A 16,681-nucleotide genomic window follows, 5' to 3' on the forward strand; every position below is an offset into this window, starting at 1 on the left:
GAACTGCTAAACATGTTTCCTTGCTGGGAGATGTAGTTGCACAGCAGCTGGATTGCCAAAGGTTGCTGATCCCTGATATATAAGGGGTAATAAGATATTTGCTGGTTATCGGTTCGGAGGTTAGCTCCAAACTACCTTCTGCTAGAACAGGGGCCCTGTATTGAGCCTAGGCCCAGAGAGGACCTACGGTGTATGGAAGCTAATGAAGAAACCTCACATAAATCACCTGACACCATATAACTTTTACAAACCCTAACAAGTTTCTCATATATCACATTCAGAACATTATTTTGTATGGTCCATTGCAATAAACTGTCACAGACAAACAGCATACAAGCTGACTGCCAACCAGACGCGGCAGGTGCGTTGTCCCTTTAAATGGTATGTTTGGGTCTAAGTTGTGCACGCCCACTCCAACCCCCAGCTCCGCCCACCACCGGGAATAATGCCTGTCACAGGTAGATGTCATAACACGCTAAGCTCCGCCCTCTAGCGACACACCCACTCCAGCTTCTTCTGCCTTTGGCTGAGGGTCGTCACAGCTGCGTCTACAGGGCAAAAGGGGCGTGTCTGCGCGTTCCCGCGTCTGTCGTCGGTGGGTGTGTCTGTGTGCGTGAGCGTGTCCGTGACGTTGGCCCCCCTCCCTCCCTCCCCTTCCCTGCGTGCCCGCGCTTCCGCCATGTTGTTGTGGTTGTGAGGAGGAAGGAAGAACCCTGAGCTCGGACTGACAGCAACCGACAACGGGGAGGGGGGGGCGAGACAGCTGACACCGGGGACATTATCCCTCAGAGCCGCACGGTAACGAGACAGCCGGTTTGTAGCATGTCACGGCCGCCTTCTCATACATGTCCTGTACATATGTGGTGGAAATGCACAGGGGCAGCTTCTGTCTGTTTAGTGTATGTGTGTGTATACACTGGATGTGGTGTGGTCACGTGGTGTGCCATTATACTCTCATGTTTAATTCATTTTTGCCTTCCTCAGCCCTGGCTTTGTATATTGAGGTGATTTGGGTTGCCTTTGTCACCCCCAGGAGCCTCTGTGTGGTGTATTCTGATAATGTATAGACTTGTGTAATGTTGTGCTGCATTTGCCCTTCCTTGTACTCCGCTACGGTATATATTTGCTTATACGCTGTGCTCTGTTTGTTACAGGATGGAGTATGCATTGACTTAATGTGTGTGTGTATACAGCGCACTATACTATGCACACAGTATTATATCCTGAGCAAACAGTGCCGCACCATTAACCGCTGCCGTGCTGGGCGTCTGCTTTCTCATCCTGACCCCTAGATTTGCTCTCTTAGGTTGCATTGAGAGGACGGTTGCGACAGGACGTACGTTACAGAATATGGCCGCGATGTGAGTTCCTCAAACGCTGCTTATAGTGGAATTGACACCAGGACCTGTTATTGGGCCATGTTCACACGTTCAGGATTGTGTCAGGACGTAGGTGTCGATCCTGCCAGAATCCATTGACTTGTCGTCTGCAGTGGATGTGAATGGGGGGTATTTTACCCCAAGCTGGGGGAAAAAAAAAAAACGGGCTGCAGATTTTCGAATCCGCTGCATGTTCATATTGCCACAGGTTATGACGGGTTTAATCCCAGGGCCAATGCACGGCAGAAGTTAGTTACCGATTTAGATTTCTGATGCCAGTTTTGTGAAAAATCCTCAATACATTCTCACACACAACCAATACATGCTGTTTGAACATACCCTAGAACAGGGATCAGCAACCTCCGGCACTCCAGCTGTTCTGAAACTACAACTCCCAGAATCCTCCTTTCACTTTTTTGAGAGCTACAAGAACAGCCGAATAGGTATGCATGCTGGGAGTTGTAGTTTCACAGCAGCTGGAGTGCCGAAGGTTGCTGATCCCTACCCTAGAACCTTAATTTTGGTCTGCGTAAGATCTGCATTTTTTTGCGCTTCGCACCCAGACCCATTAATTTCTGTGGGTTTGCAAAAAATGAGGACCGCACAGGGGCGTCAAGACAAGAATAGGCAGTTCTAGTAGAAAAAATGCAACATCTGCAGCTGCGGGCCGCAAAATGGATACGGTCGTGCGCGTGAGGCCTAAGGGAACTGTGCATGATGCCAGACTGAACTAAGGGAAGCGATTGCTCCCGTTTTATCAGACATCGCCGTAAGGAGAAAACCAAGTTGTGGTGTCAGTGTAGGGTCCTACTTAAATTACCAGTAGTTGCTATTGGGGCGTGCACACATCCGTCCATATTATATGTAGAGCCGAGGATGGGATCAGATCCTGTGCACTCAGGATAGCTCTTCCAAGAGCAGGGATCCATTCCTGTCTGTGGCTCTAAATACGTCCAGTCCATGGGAGGTCTTTTTTTTTTTTTTTCAGAAATTGGGAGGTGATCTCTTCAGAGAGCCACTTTTGAGGGCAGATCCTATCAGAGGAATCCAGGACAATCTGCCCATTAAAGAGGAGCTGTCACCTCTCCTGACATGTCTGTTTGCATTCCCCACGTGAGAACAATTCTGGATCTTCTATTCTTATGGCTCTGTGATGTACCGTTCCTTTATTATTCCTGTTGGAGGTTATGAATGAATTGCTGGAGGTTTGCAGTGAAGGTCCAGATAAGTGTTACCTGTTAAGGGGTGTCCAATGGCAGCACTGATTGGATAGTGTCAGACTGCAGGGACATTCTCCCGACTGGTTGGATCTTTATTGCAAACGCCTAGCAATTCCTTCATAGCTTCCAGCAGGAATAATAGAGTAATGGTACAACATGGTCATCAGAATAGATAGAATAGAATTATTACATGGTGAATGCAAGTAGTGACTAAGCGTGCACACGACTATCTATTTTGCGGTCTTCATAATATGATGTCCGTGTTGCATTTTTTAAATATTTTTTTCCGGACCAATTGACGTCAACGGCCATACGGATCATCTGTGCGCTTTTCACATCTGTATGTCCATTCCGCGAAAGATAGAACATGTCGAGCATAACGAGTGCATGGTGGGGGACATTCCAATTACACGTCATGGGAGGAAGGTATAGTTCTTGGCGAAAATGGCAACAGACCCCATCCGAGGACCTGTCATCTCTCCTGACATGTCTGTTTCAGGCCTCATGCACATGATCGTATGTATTATGGATGACGTCCGTGTTGTATCCTTTTTTTGCAGACCCACTGACTTCAATGGGTCAGTGGACCGCATTCTGCAGCCAAGACTAAGGCCCCTTGCAGACCAGCGTTCCTCCCACAGCGAGACCACAGCACAGCTCCCGGCCTGACCTCCCAGCGCTGCTGGGGATCACATAGCATTATATTGATTTATGATGCTATGTAACCATTACAATTCTGGAACATATTGGATAACACTGGCAGCATTTTGGCAGTGCATGAGGCCTGAAACTGACATGTCAGGAGAGATGACAGGTCCTCGGATGGGGTCTGTTCCCAATTTTGACAAGAACGACGTGTAACTGGAATGTGCCCACCATGCACTCGTTCTGCTTCCACGCTATTCTGATATTTGGCACCATTTCTCTCTGCCACACGGCATTTCCCTGCTGCAGTACAAGTCCCTTTAATTGCAAACTCCATTAGTTCAGTAAGTAGTCATGTGACTGAGGTGAGATGCAAAATCCGAATTCCATCGGGGTGAACCACGCACTCTCTGGCACATCTCCTTACTGTGTCATAGAAAGAAATGCCTTTCGTGTCAGGAATGTTGGCGCTGCAGTTTAGTTTTCCAGTACCTGTGTATAGCCCTGTTACGCTCCGTACGATCGGGCGCCGCTTCTTTGCATTGCCAGCTTTACTGGAACTGGGTGCAATAGATATTGGGGTCAGCTCAGATTTCTACGCGTTTCAGAGGCAGAACTTTCCCAGAGGAATGATTTTATAGGTATAGACAAGAATACATTGCCTGCTGTAAATCTCCAGAGACCTGTCTGTACGTCTCTGTGGACGCGCTCCTATTTATCCGCCCATTTTTATTATATAGTACAAAGAGCAATGATCTGCAGCAGCGGGCTTTCGGCTTCTGAAGGCCGGCTGCGGTAAACTTGCTTTACTACCTATTGGGTGTTTTTGTTCTTTTGCCAAAATGTGTATAGTGTTTTTTTGAGAGCTCCATATATAAAGAGCGTCTGTCGGGCCCCTTTCTGATGACGTCACTGAATAGCAGGGAGACCCAGAACTTGGGGTTGTATTTCCTTCTAGGGTTTGCCATGTACAGATCTGTCCCTCCTGCCTGCTTCTCCCTGTATGGAGTTATTAATGGTTCTTTTACATGGACCGATGTTTTAGGCAAGTATCAGAAATGAACCATATGTTCCCAATAATTGCCTGATCACATATTGACATGCAGCATCTCCTGCAGGGGGACGAGCGATCGCTACCGTTATCGGTTGATCTCTTACACATTCATTATGTCTGGGGAGCCGATCCCTCTTTACACAGGGCGAGCTGTTGCTCCCCGATAACTGACCCAATGATTGGTGTGTGTTTGTAGGGGGCCCGCAGGAGTCCAGAATGCGGCCGGTCAATTCTCCATGGGGTGTTTGTGCGGAGTTAGCTTAAGATAAAAAATAAAATACATTGTGCTTGGCCGAGTTGGTCGGACCACGCCGTTACCGTGTCCGCAAACAGACCCACAAAATACAGATACCCGTGTGCGCTCCATATTTCTCTAGCTTCCATCTAGAGAAAGGACTATTCCCATCGGCAACGCAGACCACACTAGGACATGTTCTGTGATTTGCTGGACTGCCACACGGATCCACATTCACACGGATGTTGCACATGTCCGCATAGAAATGAATGGGTCAGTGTGCTGTCCACAAAAAATGCAGATATCCTATTATACCCTTAAGAGCACAGACTATAGAGGGTATAAGAGAAGACACAATGGGGGAGTAGTTGCAAGGGAGACGGCGTGCAGGTAAAAAGTGAAGAGGACACGAGCCTTTCAGACATCTGATCGGCGGGGGTGCCGGGAGTTGGACCCCATTGTTCTGATATTGATAACCTATCCTGAAGTTAGGTCTAAGAGTCTTCAGTATTACATGCCACTGTACAACCCCTTTTAAAGGGAACCTGCCACCGGGATTTTGTGTATAGAGCTGAGGACATGGGTTGCTAGATGGCCGCTAGCACTTCTACAATACCTAGTCCCCATAGCTCTGTGTGCTTTTATTGTGTAAAAAAACTAGGATTTGATACATATGCAAATTAACCTGAGATGAGTCCTGTACATGAGATGAGTCAGGGGCAGGACTCATCTCAGGTTAATTTGCATATGTATCAAATCGTTTTTTTTATCACAATAAAAGCACACAGAGCTATGGGGACTGGGTATTGCGGATGTGCTAGCGGCCATCTAGCAACCCATGTCCTGAGCTCTATACCCAAAATCCAGGTGACAGGTTCCCTTTAAGACTTCATTTATATCAAGGTAGCTGAAGCCAGAACAGTGAACTACATGTCTGATGCTTTGGATGTGTTTCTGTGTGCTGGCTGCCATGATGATGTATGGGCCATGCAGATGACATGTCACAGTATTGGGCAGAGCCTGGTGTGCCAGCCATGCTTCACATCGGTTTTAGTTGCTGGGAAAACCTCTAATCTTTTATCAGAAGTGCAAGCATTGATGACCATGTGTAACGTTATCTCATGGTGGGAAATTCAGCAAATCCTTGTCCTTGAGACTGTCTGCTTTATGTGTAGCTAGACCCAGCAATTTAGTGCCCCGATCAATATTTACGGCGTGCCAGCCTGCGGCCGTCTGACCAGACAGATAGTAGGGGATGTTTTCTGACATGGGTGTCCATGTGTTTGGGTTGAGAGAATTTTTGTGGTTATACTTGGCATCGGTGGGGGCTAGTTGAAGAGTAGGCCGCACTTTGTGCCAGCGCAGCCTTCCCTTCATTGTTCTCCTACCCGCCCTAAACATCGCAGCAGTGAACAGGTGTAATTACAAGCCATCCCATTCACTTCTATGGCACGGCTCCTTCCTATTCAACTACAGAGCTGTCCTATAGAAGTGAATGGGACGGCTTCTTGTTTTTACACCTGCTCAGCGCTGCGATGTTGACGGTGCGCAGGTAAACTATGAAGGGAAGGCAGGACTGGCACAGAGCGTGGCCTTCTGTTTAACCAGCTGATCGGCGGTGGTGTCGGACCCCTGCCGATCTGATATCTATTACCTATCCTGAGGATAGGTCATCAATTTAAAAATCCTGGGAAACCCCTTTTAATGGTAGATGAGATGTACCGTAGTATTACTGCAGTATTATGCCTCATTCACATGTCAGTGTTCGGTCAGTGATTTTCATCAGTGATTGTGAGCCAAAACCAGGTGCGGCTCTAAACACAGAACAGGAGCAGATCTTTCCCTTATACCTTATGTCTGTGGAGGCTCCAATCCTGGTTTTGGCTCAAAATCACTGATGGAAATCACTGACGTGTGATTGAGGCTCTTATGTATGGGCTTTAAATGATTGGAGACACTGCAGTGGTGGTGCATGACATCTAGGTCTATGTGAACTCCAGAATACATCTATAATATGGCATGAGATGGAGAGCCAAAAGACCTCCGTGTGAAAAGTGAATACATTGTGGGCACAATATTAAAGGGGTTTTCTGGGCTCCAGATGTTGAAGTAATCAGTATCAGATCAGTGGGGGTCCCACACCCAGCACCTGAACCTAGGAGTGGAAGCAGAAGGCTCTGTCCGCTGTGTAGTTTGCGGCGCCAACGTACTGAATATCTGCTCCCATGAACTTGAATGGGACCGACCACTACACGGTATACAGAGCGCCGTGACAGCTTGAACCCGATGTTTGTGGAGATGCCGTATGTTGACCCCCACCGATTTGATATCGATAAATTATCCAGAGGATAGGTCATCAATATCTATAGCCCAGAGAATCCCTTTAAGGATCTGTGTGACACTGCTCCTGAGTGATGTCATATGCGTGACTACTATGGTTACAAGTCTGTAATCACTATAGGGCCACATTCATATGACCATATTTTTGGCGAATTGCATGCAGGCCCATTTATTTATATGGGGCCACAAAAAAAAATGCCGACAGCACACAGATGTCATCCCCGCTGCCGTCCTGCAAATTACAGAACATGTCTTATTCTTGTCCGGACAAGAATAGGTATTTTGAAAATGGGGCCGTCAAAGTGCAGAATGCACCCCGGACTGCAAAACGGATACAGCTGTGTGAATGTGGCCGAAAAATAGTACTAGAGAGAAGAAAGGATAGTGTATGTTAGTAAAGAAAAAAATCCATAAGCCTTGGCACTAGAATCCACACTAACCTCTCGGCTCGTAGTCATGTCTGTGTGCAAAGGGTTCCCATATTCATGATTGCAGGAATAACACTGCAACAAATGAACCATGGAAACAACAGAATACCTGCAGTGTGAAAGGAATCTTTTTCTAAACTCAAAAGGCAAAAAAAACACATACCGTACTTTTCGCCCTATAAGACGCACCTGCCCATAAGGGGCCCGTGTAGTAGAATACATTCACTGCACGGGCCCCGCTGTCATAATAAAACCAGATGCTGGCCCCCAGCCCCTCCTCCCTCGCAGCGTATCATTGAAAATTCGGCAAAATGCAGAATTCGCCCCATATGACGCACTGCTATTTTCCCCCCACTTTTTTTTTGGGGGGGGGGGGGGGGTGCGTCTTATAGGGCGAAAAATACGGTAATTGTATTTCTGGAGCATCTTTTTTTTTTTTTTTTGTGTCGTTCCACTATTATTCCTCCAGAATATGTATAAGTGCAACAGAGAACACTGTCCGACTGTGTATAGAGACATGACCGCAAAAGGTAACACCTGGTTGTCAACTTATTACATTTCCAGGAGGAATAACAGAGGAGTTGCACATAGTAGAGTTCTAAAAAGAAAAAAAATGTTCATCAGCGTTATTATTTCATGGGGAATACAACTACGGTACTTATTTTTTTTCTTCTAAAATAGTTCTTGTAGGTGACAGGTCCTCTCCAATGTGAGTTGGTAGTAGATGGCCTGAAGGACTAAGGGCCCTCATGGCCAGTAATGTATTGTATTGCCATTCACACCCGCCATTTTCAGTGGGACTGGCAGCGGTGTATTCATCACTTCCCATTGAAAGCACACACACAAACCAACCTGACAAACCATGTATGTCTATGGAAGGGGGGGGGGGGGTAGCTGTTGGCCAAATGACCATTTGTCTGAGAGCTATTTGAAGGTGTATGGGCACACAGCGGCTCGTGACCCTGTATTATAATTTAGGTGTATGGGCACACAGCAGCTCGTGACTCTGTATTATAATTTAGGTGTATGGGCACACAGCAGCTCGTGACCCTGTATTATAATTTAGGTGCATGGGCACACAGCAGCTCGTGACCCTGTATTATAATTTAGGTGCATGGGCACACAGCAGCTCGTGACCCTGTATTATAATTTAGGTGTATGGGCACACAGTGGCTCGTGACCCTGTATTATAATTTAGGTGTATGGGCACACAGCAGCTCGTGACCCTGTATTATAATTTAGGTGTATGGGCACACAGCAGCTCGTGACCCTGTATTATAATTTAGGTGTATGGGCACACAGTGGCTCGTGACCCTGTATTATAATTTAGGTGTATGGGCACACAGCAGCTTGTGACCCTGTATTATAATTTAGGTGTATGGGCACACAGCAGCTCGTGACTCTGTATTATAATTTAGGTGTATGGGCACACAGCAGCTCGTGACCCTGTATTATAATTTAGGTGTATGGGCACACAGCAGCTCGTGACCCTGTATTATAATTTAGGTGTATGGGCACACAGTGGCTCGTGACTCTGTATTATAATTTAGGTGTATGGGCACACAGTGGCTCGTGACCCTGTATTATAATTTAGGTGTATGGGCACACAGCAGCTCGTGACCCTGTATTATAATTTAGGTGTATGGGCACACAGTGGCTCGTGACTCTGTATTATAATTTAGGTGTATGGGCACACAGTGGCTCGTGACTCTGTATTATAATTTAGGTGCATGGGCACACAGCAGCTCGTGACCCTGTATTATAATTTAGGTGTATGGGCACACAGTGGCTCGTGACCCTGTATTATAATTTAGGTGCATGGGCACACAGCAGCTCGTGACCCTGTATTATAATTTAGGTGTATGGGCACACAGTGGCTCGTGACCCTGTATTATAATTTAGGTGTATGGGCACACAGTGGCTCGTGACCCTGTATTATAATTTAGGTGTATGGGCACACAGCGGCTCGTGACCCTGTATTATAATTTAGGTGTATGGGCACACAGCAGCTCGTGACCCTGTATTATAATTTAGGTGTATGGGCACACAGTGGCTCGTGACCCTGTATTATAATTTAGGTGTATGGGCACACAGCAGCTCGTGACCCTGTATTATAATTTAGGTGTATGGGCACACAGTGGCTCGTGACTCTGTATTATAATTTAGGTGTATGGGCACACAGCAGCTCGTGACCCTGTATTATAATTTAGGTGTATGGGCACACAGCAGCTCGTGACCCTGTATTATAATTTAGGTGTATGGGCACACAGCAGCTCGTGACTCTGTATTATAATTTAAGGTGTATGGGCACACAGTGGCGCGCGTAGCAGTATACTCGGGGAAGGTGACGAGGTGTAAATGACATCCTGGTATCTGCAGTACATCTGGCACCAGAAGACTAGCTTTTCCTCCAACTTTCTAGCTGTCTTCTGCTGACTGTATGAAGACTGATGCAGAGCTCTTATAGAAACACGTATGTACAAGCGTGCAGTAAAGCAGGGTGATCTGTGAATGGCCACCAGTCTCATCTGTCACCTGTAAGGTGCATGACAAGCGCTGTCTTAACAATTCCTTTTTCCGCCCCCTGAATGTTTTTTATGGACTACCAAACTGATTTTCAAGGGAGTGAAAATACTTGGTAAATGTGTGCCCCCTGCGGGGTAGATGCTGATCATTACACATATCTGCCCCCGTCCCCCCAGCATATCTTCTGGGCCATCCACATTTTACTGTCCTTGTGCCAGGTTCATTGCCTTGCTGGCTGGTTCTGCTGATATCAGCCCTAGGGATTAGACTGCATATTGTTCTCAGCCATTCTTTTCATGGACATAGTCTGTGTAAATGTCACACATCAGCACGGCGGCAGAAGCCTCCAGTCCTCCTGATCCTCGCTGCTGTCCTTTATCATGTGTGTGGCATTTCTATTACATGTGGTGGAGGGTGAAGCGTCTCTAGAACAGTGGTCCTCAGCGGGCGGATTTACCTCCATGTGTATTGCACTTTTCTCATCGCGACCCAAAAACATCCTTGTAAAACCTCATTCACACGTCAGTGTTCCATGTATGCATGCTGTACGCGTTCTCCACGGACAGCACACATCCCTATTAATTTTAATGTATGTATTCACACATCAGTTTTTTTTTTTGTTCACAAATCCATCACGCCCATTATAGTCTATGGGTCCGTGAAAGCCACAGATGCCGTCCGTGTTTTACGGATCATTAGGAAGAGCTGCTTTGAAAATAATTTCTCAGCTGTTCAGTGTCGGTGAAAAACAGATGGCACCCGGACCCAACACTGATCCATCACAGACATCTTCACGGAGGCATCACTGATTACCTTTTCATGGATTTAAGCACGGACGTGTGAATGAGGCTTAAAACATATGTAATTAGCAACCATTGCAGGAAAAGTGCGGTTGACTGTGGTCACCAGGGGCGGACTGAGAACTCTAAGTGGCCCTGGAAAAAAACTAAAAGTAGCCCCATGTTGTAGGTGGGTCTAAACTTAAAGAATGTGAGGCAATAAAATAGGCTAAATACCACAATGCAGCAGCACAATATACTGCCCCAGCAGCACCAAATACCACAGTGCAGCACAATATACTGCCCCAGCAGCACCCAATACCACAGTGCAGCACAATATACTGCCCCAGCAGCACCAAATACCACAGTGCAGCACAATATACTGCCCCAGCAGCACCAAATACCACAGTGCAGCACAATATACTGCCCCAGCAGCACCAAATACCACAGTGCAGCACAATATACTGCCCCAGCAGCACCAAATACCACAGTGCAGCACAATATACTGCCCCAGCAGCACCAAATACCACAGTGCAGCACCAAATACCACAGTGCAGCACAATATACTGCCCCAGCAGCGCCAAATACCACAGTGCAGCACAATATACTGCCCCAGCAGCACCAAATACCACAGTGCAGCACAATATACTGCCCCAGCAGCACCAAATACCACAGTGCAGCACCAAATACCACAGTGCAGCACAATATACTGCCCCAGCAGCGCCAAATACCACAGTGCAGCACAATATACTGCCCCAGCAGAACCAAATACCACAGTGCAGCACAATATACTGCCCCAGCAGCACCAAATACCACAGTGCAGCACAATATACTGCCCCAGCAGCACCAAATACCACAGTGCAGCACCAAATACCACAGCGCAGCACAATATACTGCCCCAGCAGCGCCAAATACCACAGCGCAGCACAATATAATGCCCCAGCAGCGTCAAATACCACAGCGCAGCACAATATACTGCCCCAGCAGCGCCAAATACCACAGCGCAGCACAATATACTGCCCCAGCAGCACCAAATACCACAGTGCAGCACAATATACTGCCCCAGCAGCACCAAATACCACAGTGCAGCACAATATACTGCCCCAGCAGCACCAAATACCACAGTGCAGCACAATATACTGCCCCAGCAGCACCAAATACCACAGGGCAGCACAATATACTGCCCCAGCAGCACCAAATACCACAGTGCAGCACAATATACTGCCCCAGCAGCACCAAATACCACAGTGCAGCACAATATACTGCCCCAGCAGCACCAAATACCACAGTGCAGCACCAAATACCACAGCGCAGCACAATATACTGCCCCAGCAGCGCCAAATACCACAGCGCAGCACAATATACTGCCCCAGCAGCGCCAAATACCACAGCGCAGCACAATATACTGCCCCAGCAGCGCCAAATACCACAGCGCAGCACAATATACTGCCCCAGCAGCGCCAAATACCACAGCGCAGCACAATATACTGCCCCAGCAGCGCCAAATACCACAGCGCAGCACAATATACTGCCCCAGGAGCGCCAAATACCACAGCGCAGCACACTATACTGCCCCAGGAGCGCCAAATACCACAGCGCAGCACACTATACTGCCCCAGCAGCGCCAAATACCACAGCGCAGCACACTATACTGCCCCAGCAGCGCCAAATACCACAGCGCAGCACAATATACTGCCCCAGCAGCGCCAAATACCACAGCGCAGCACAATATACTGCCCCAGCAGCGCCAAATACCACAGCGCAGCACAATATACTGCCCCAGCAGCGCCAAATACCACAGCGCAGCACAATATACTGCCCCAGCAGCGCCAAATACCACAGCGCAACACACTCTCGCTGCAGTGTTCAACTGTATCATTGTCCTTGTCCTGCGGTCTTCAGGAGGGCACCTGCAGCCGCCTACCTAAGTACATCGTGCTCCTAGTGTTCATTAATGCTGAGAGCATCAGATCGTTATGTGCCTGATCAGCGATGTAAGGCTACTTTCACACTCGCGTTTGGTGCAGATCCGTCTTGTATCTGCACAGACTGATCCGCACCAATAATGCAAACCCTTGTATCCGTTCATAATGGATCCGTTTGCATTATTCATGGAAAAAAAAGTCTAAGTCAAAACGGATCCGTCCTGACTTACATTGAAAGTCAATGGGGGGGGCGGATCCGTTTTCAATTGCACCATATTGTGTCAGTGAAAAACGGATCCATCCCCATTGACTTACATTGTAAGTCAGGACAGACCCGTTGGGCTCCGCCTCGTCAGATGGTCACCAAAACGCTGCAAGCTGCGTTTTAGTGACCGTCTAAAAAACGCAACTGAGACCAAACGCAGCCAAATTGATGCATTCTGAACGGATCCTTATCTAAGGATCCTTATCCTGATCCAAGCGGACCCAGAAACGCCAGTGTGAAAGTAGCCTAAGGAGGGCTCTGGCAGCCCCGTGGGCATCCACTCACGGGGAAATTTCCCTGTAAGGTCTATGGCCAGTCCGCCCCTGGTGATTGTTTTTATCCCATGTTCATTACAGATCTCATTCACATTGTATGTATTGTCTGGATGCTGTAGATTTTCTTTGCAAAGAAATGCACCATAAAAATTGCAACAAATGTGGTCTCAGAAACAGTTGGTTTTGCTGGTGAAAGATTCTTCTTTTGACAGAGGAGCTGTCATCTCTCCTGACATCAATCCTGGAGCATCTTTACATGTAACTGTATGTTGTGCCATTGCACTATGGCTCCTACTAGAAGCTTCTGAATGAATTGCCAGCAGTCTGCAATAAAGCTGGGCGTTACCAGTTTGGGGCGTGCCCCTGCACAGTCTCAGACTGGCAGCACTGACTGGATAATGTCCTGGTCCTACCTGGATTGCAGACTTCTGGCAATTCATTCATAAGTGTTACTAAAACAGACGTGTCAGGAGAAGTGACTGCTCCTTTTTACTTTATATTTTTTATATAGCTCTATCATATATATACTGCCGTGTATATAAAGCTCACATTTTACTTGGCTTTTACATAACTCGTATTGAAGTGATCCTGAGAGTGCGCTGGTATATGCAGCCACCTCAGTGCAGCAGCTGACTACCACCTCACCTGGTGGGACAGGTGTCAGGATCCCTGTTCTTGACGTAGGTGAAACTCAGATAGTTAAAGGGAATCTGTCACCAGTTTTATGGTGCCCTACCTATGAGCAGCATAAACTAGTGACAGATCCCCTTAGCAAAAGGTTGGGTCACTTTCTTGAGCTGACCCAACCATTTTGCTAAAATGTATATAATCCTGCGCAGGAACTGTTCAGTACATACTGCGCGCTGCTGAGTCCTCATATTAATGAGCTCCTGCCTCCCCCCGCCCTCTGATTACTGGAGACACAAATGTCAGTCCTCTGTAGGGGGAATGGCAGGTACTTCATCAATATATGGACTCTCTGGTTTGCACTGTGTATTGAACAGTGTTTTGCTAAAGGTATCTGTCACCAGGTAATGATGCATTGCCCTTTAAAGGGGTTGTCCACTCCTTTTATAGCAGGCATCCTCAAACTGCGGCCCTCCAGCTGTTGTAAAACTACAACTCCCACAATGCCCTGCTGTAGGCTGATACCTGTAGGCTGTTCGGGCATACTGGGAGTTGTAGTTTTGCAACATCTGGAGGGCCGCAGTTGGAGGATGCCTGTTTTATAGTGATGGCCTATCCTCAGGATAGGCCATCAGTATCTGATCTGTGTTTTTGAAACCGCAAGCGGGGAAAAAAAGCACCATATGAATTAATAAATGGTTTCCCTATTTAATTCAATTAAGCTGAATTGCAGGTGTTTCGCACAGAATCTGTGCAAAAACCCATGTCGAAAAAAGTCTACATGAAAATGCCCTAACATCTCCCAATTTTTGCTTGCATTAGGCTACTTTCACATCTGCGTTTTCAATTCCGCTATTGAGTTCCGTTCCGTTTGGTTGCGTCCCCATCGCGGAGCAAGACACAATAGAAAACGGATCCGTCTCCCATTGACTTTCAGTGGTGTTCATGACAGATCCGTCATGGCTATAGAAGACCTAATACAACCGGATCCGTTCATGACGGATGCATGCAGTCGTATTATTGTAATGGAAGCGTGTTTGCAGATCCATGACGGATCCGCAAAAAACGCTAGTGTGAAAGTAGCCTTAGTGTGGTTGTTTTTTTGTGCTTGAGGTTTAGGGTCCTTTTCCATGGGCAGAGTGCCGATTGCTGATCTAGCAGGTTGTGACCCTCGGGCCGTATGGGAATGTCCTGGGATGGACCCGCAGTTACATTTGTGTTGTTGCAGCCAGTTCCAGTATGGTCTGTGCACAGGGTGATAGCATGACCGTATGGAGCAATAGTGTCAGACTTGACGCTTATCGCTCAGCACCAGCTGTCAACATGGCTGAGGCGGTGGAGCTTCTTGCTGCTGTTTGTCTAGACGTGGGTAATAAAGTGTGAATGCCTGCACAGACCAGTGACTCTGCCGTCTTCCTCCTTCAGTGTATTATTAACCTCTTCTGTAAAAGGCCAAACCTCCTTCCCTGTTACTTATTTTACAGATTTCAAGATCTGCCCCCGTCAGCACTTGATCTCCTGGTTCGTAGGACTTTGAGCTATCCCGATCACGTGTTGTTGTCACACTGTCCTCCACATTTTATCTTCACATTACAGACATGGGGAAGATTTCAGAAAGGCATACAAACTGAATCTACCCCTTTGTATCTGTGCCCTAATGTATTTTCTGCTCTGGCACAGCGCAGACCAGCCGTAGCTAGTAGATTTTTACTACCTCGCTGTATCCGCCTCCTGGGATGGTAAATGATTCATTCCCTAGCCATCTGATGAATGCCTGACAGTGTTTACTACCTGTGCTGTGCCTGTGTGTTACGTCACGCCAGGGGTGACTGTCACCTGCTTCTCTCCTCGCTGCCTGTCAGCTGACTGCACTCATCTGGAAGCAATGTACATACAGTACCAATTACATTACAAGGCCTATAAACTGGCTTAGTGCGCTATAAAATTGTGACATGTAGCATAGAGCATCTAATAGTCAGCTCGTTCATCAAGTGATCGCCAGGCGCTTATCGGGAATGAGCTTTTCTGCAAACGCTCGTCCCCGATAATTGGCTAGATTGTGAGTCCGCATCCAAGGACCATAAGTAGATTTGGCACAGAACTCAACTGTTTTGAGGGATCATCTAGGACAAGTTCAGGAGGTGAAGGAGTGAATAAAGATGCATTGAAGTTGCTAACTTTGAGATTTCCAATGCGACTCCTAATGACAGGCTACTATAGTGATGTCGCTACATACAGCGATGCGGTGTCTTGTTGCGGGGATAGACAGGAGGGTCGGTGCACGCTCTGTCAAGCACCATGAGTTAAGGTCAATTTACATGGCTGATTTCAACCTGGAATATGAACAATGCTCGACAGTTTAACAAGTCAATCAGGTTAAGGCCTCATGCACACGACCGTTGTTTTATTCCGTGTCCGTTGTTCCGTTTTACGTAATTTTCTGCGGACCCATTGACTTTCAATGGGTCCGTTGAAAACTCTGCTAATGCACCGTTTGTCATCCGCATCCGTGATCCGTGGTTCCAGTCCATCAAAAAAATAAAACCTGTCCTATTTTTTTCACGGAAAACGGTTCGCGGACCCATTCAAGTCAATGGGACCGTGAAAAAACGCGGAGGCACACAAGATTGTCGTCTGCGTCCGTTTTTTTCCTATCATTTGCATGGCAAACTTGACTTAGACTTTTTTTTACTTTCCTTCATGTCTGGTGATCCTCCAAAAATAAAGGAAGACACACGGAAACAAAAACGGATCACGGAACAACGGAACCCCATTTTGCGGAACGGAACACAACAACGGTCGTGTGCATGAGGACTAATAGGGAGCATTTTGTGCAGGGTCTCCATGAGCTGGCTGTAATGCTGTGCTCGCTACCTTGCCAACCTAGACCTGACATGTATTTGGAGGTAATACCTCTGTTAATCTGCAAATTGCTCGCCATGGTCGGGCGAATCTGCTACTGCCGCATTGTGGATACCTCCTG

The 16,681-nt window shown here is 47.2% G+C and overlaps 1 protein-coding gene across 5 annotated transcripts in view; it reads left to right on the top strand.

The window, feature by feature from the left end:
• Window positions 1-666: 666 nt before the first annotated feature.
• Window positions 667-16,681, top strand: part of MTMR3 (myotubularin related protein 3) — an 86,152-nt gene continuing 70,137 nt past the window's right edge. For 3 of the 5 annotated variants that reach the window (XM_040416689.1, XM_040416693.1, XM_040416691.1), the window contains exon 1: window positions 667-798. The gene's annotated coding sequence lies outside the window, so the exon portion shown is untranslated. Of the gene's footprint in view, window positions 814-16,681 lie in introns of all 5 variants that reach the window. The other 2 variants (XM_040416690.1, XM_040416692.1) reach the window with 1 other exon arrangement.

The sequence above is a fragment of the Bufo bufo genome, chromosome 2 (assembly GCF_905171765.1).
Source record: "Bufo bufo chromosome 2, aBufBuf1.1, whole genome shotgun sequence".
NCBI classification, from domain to species: Eukaryota; Metazoa; Chordata; class Amphibia; order Anura; family Bufonidae; genus Bufo; species Bufo bufo.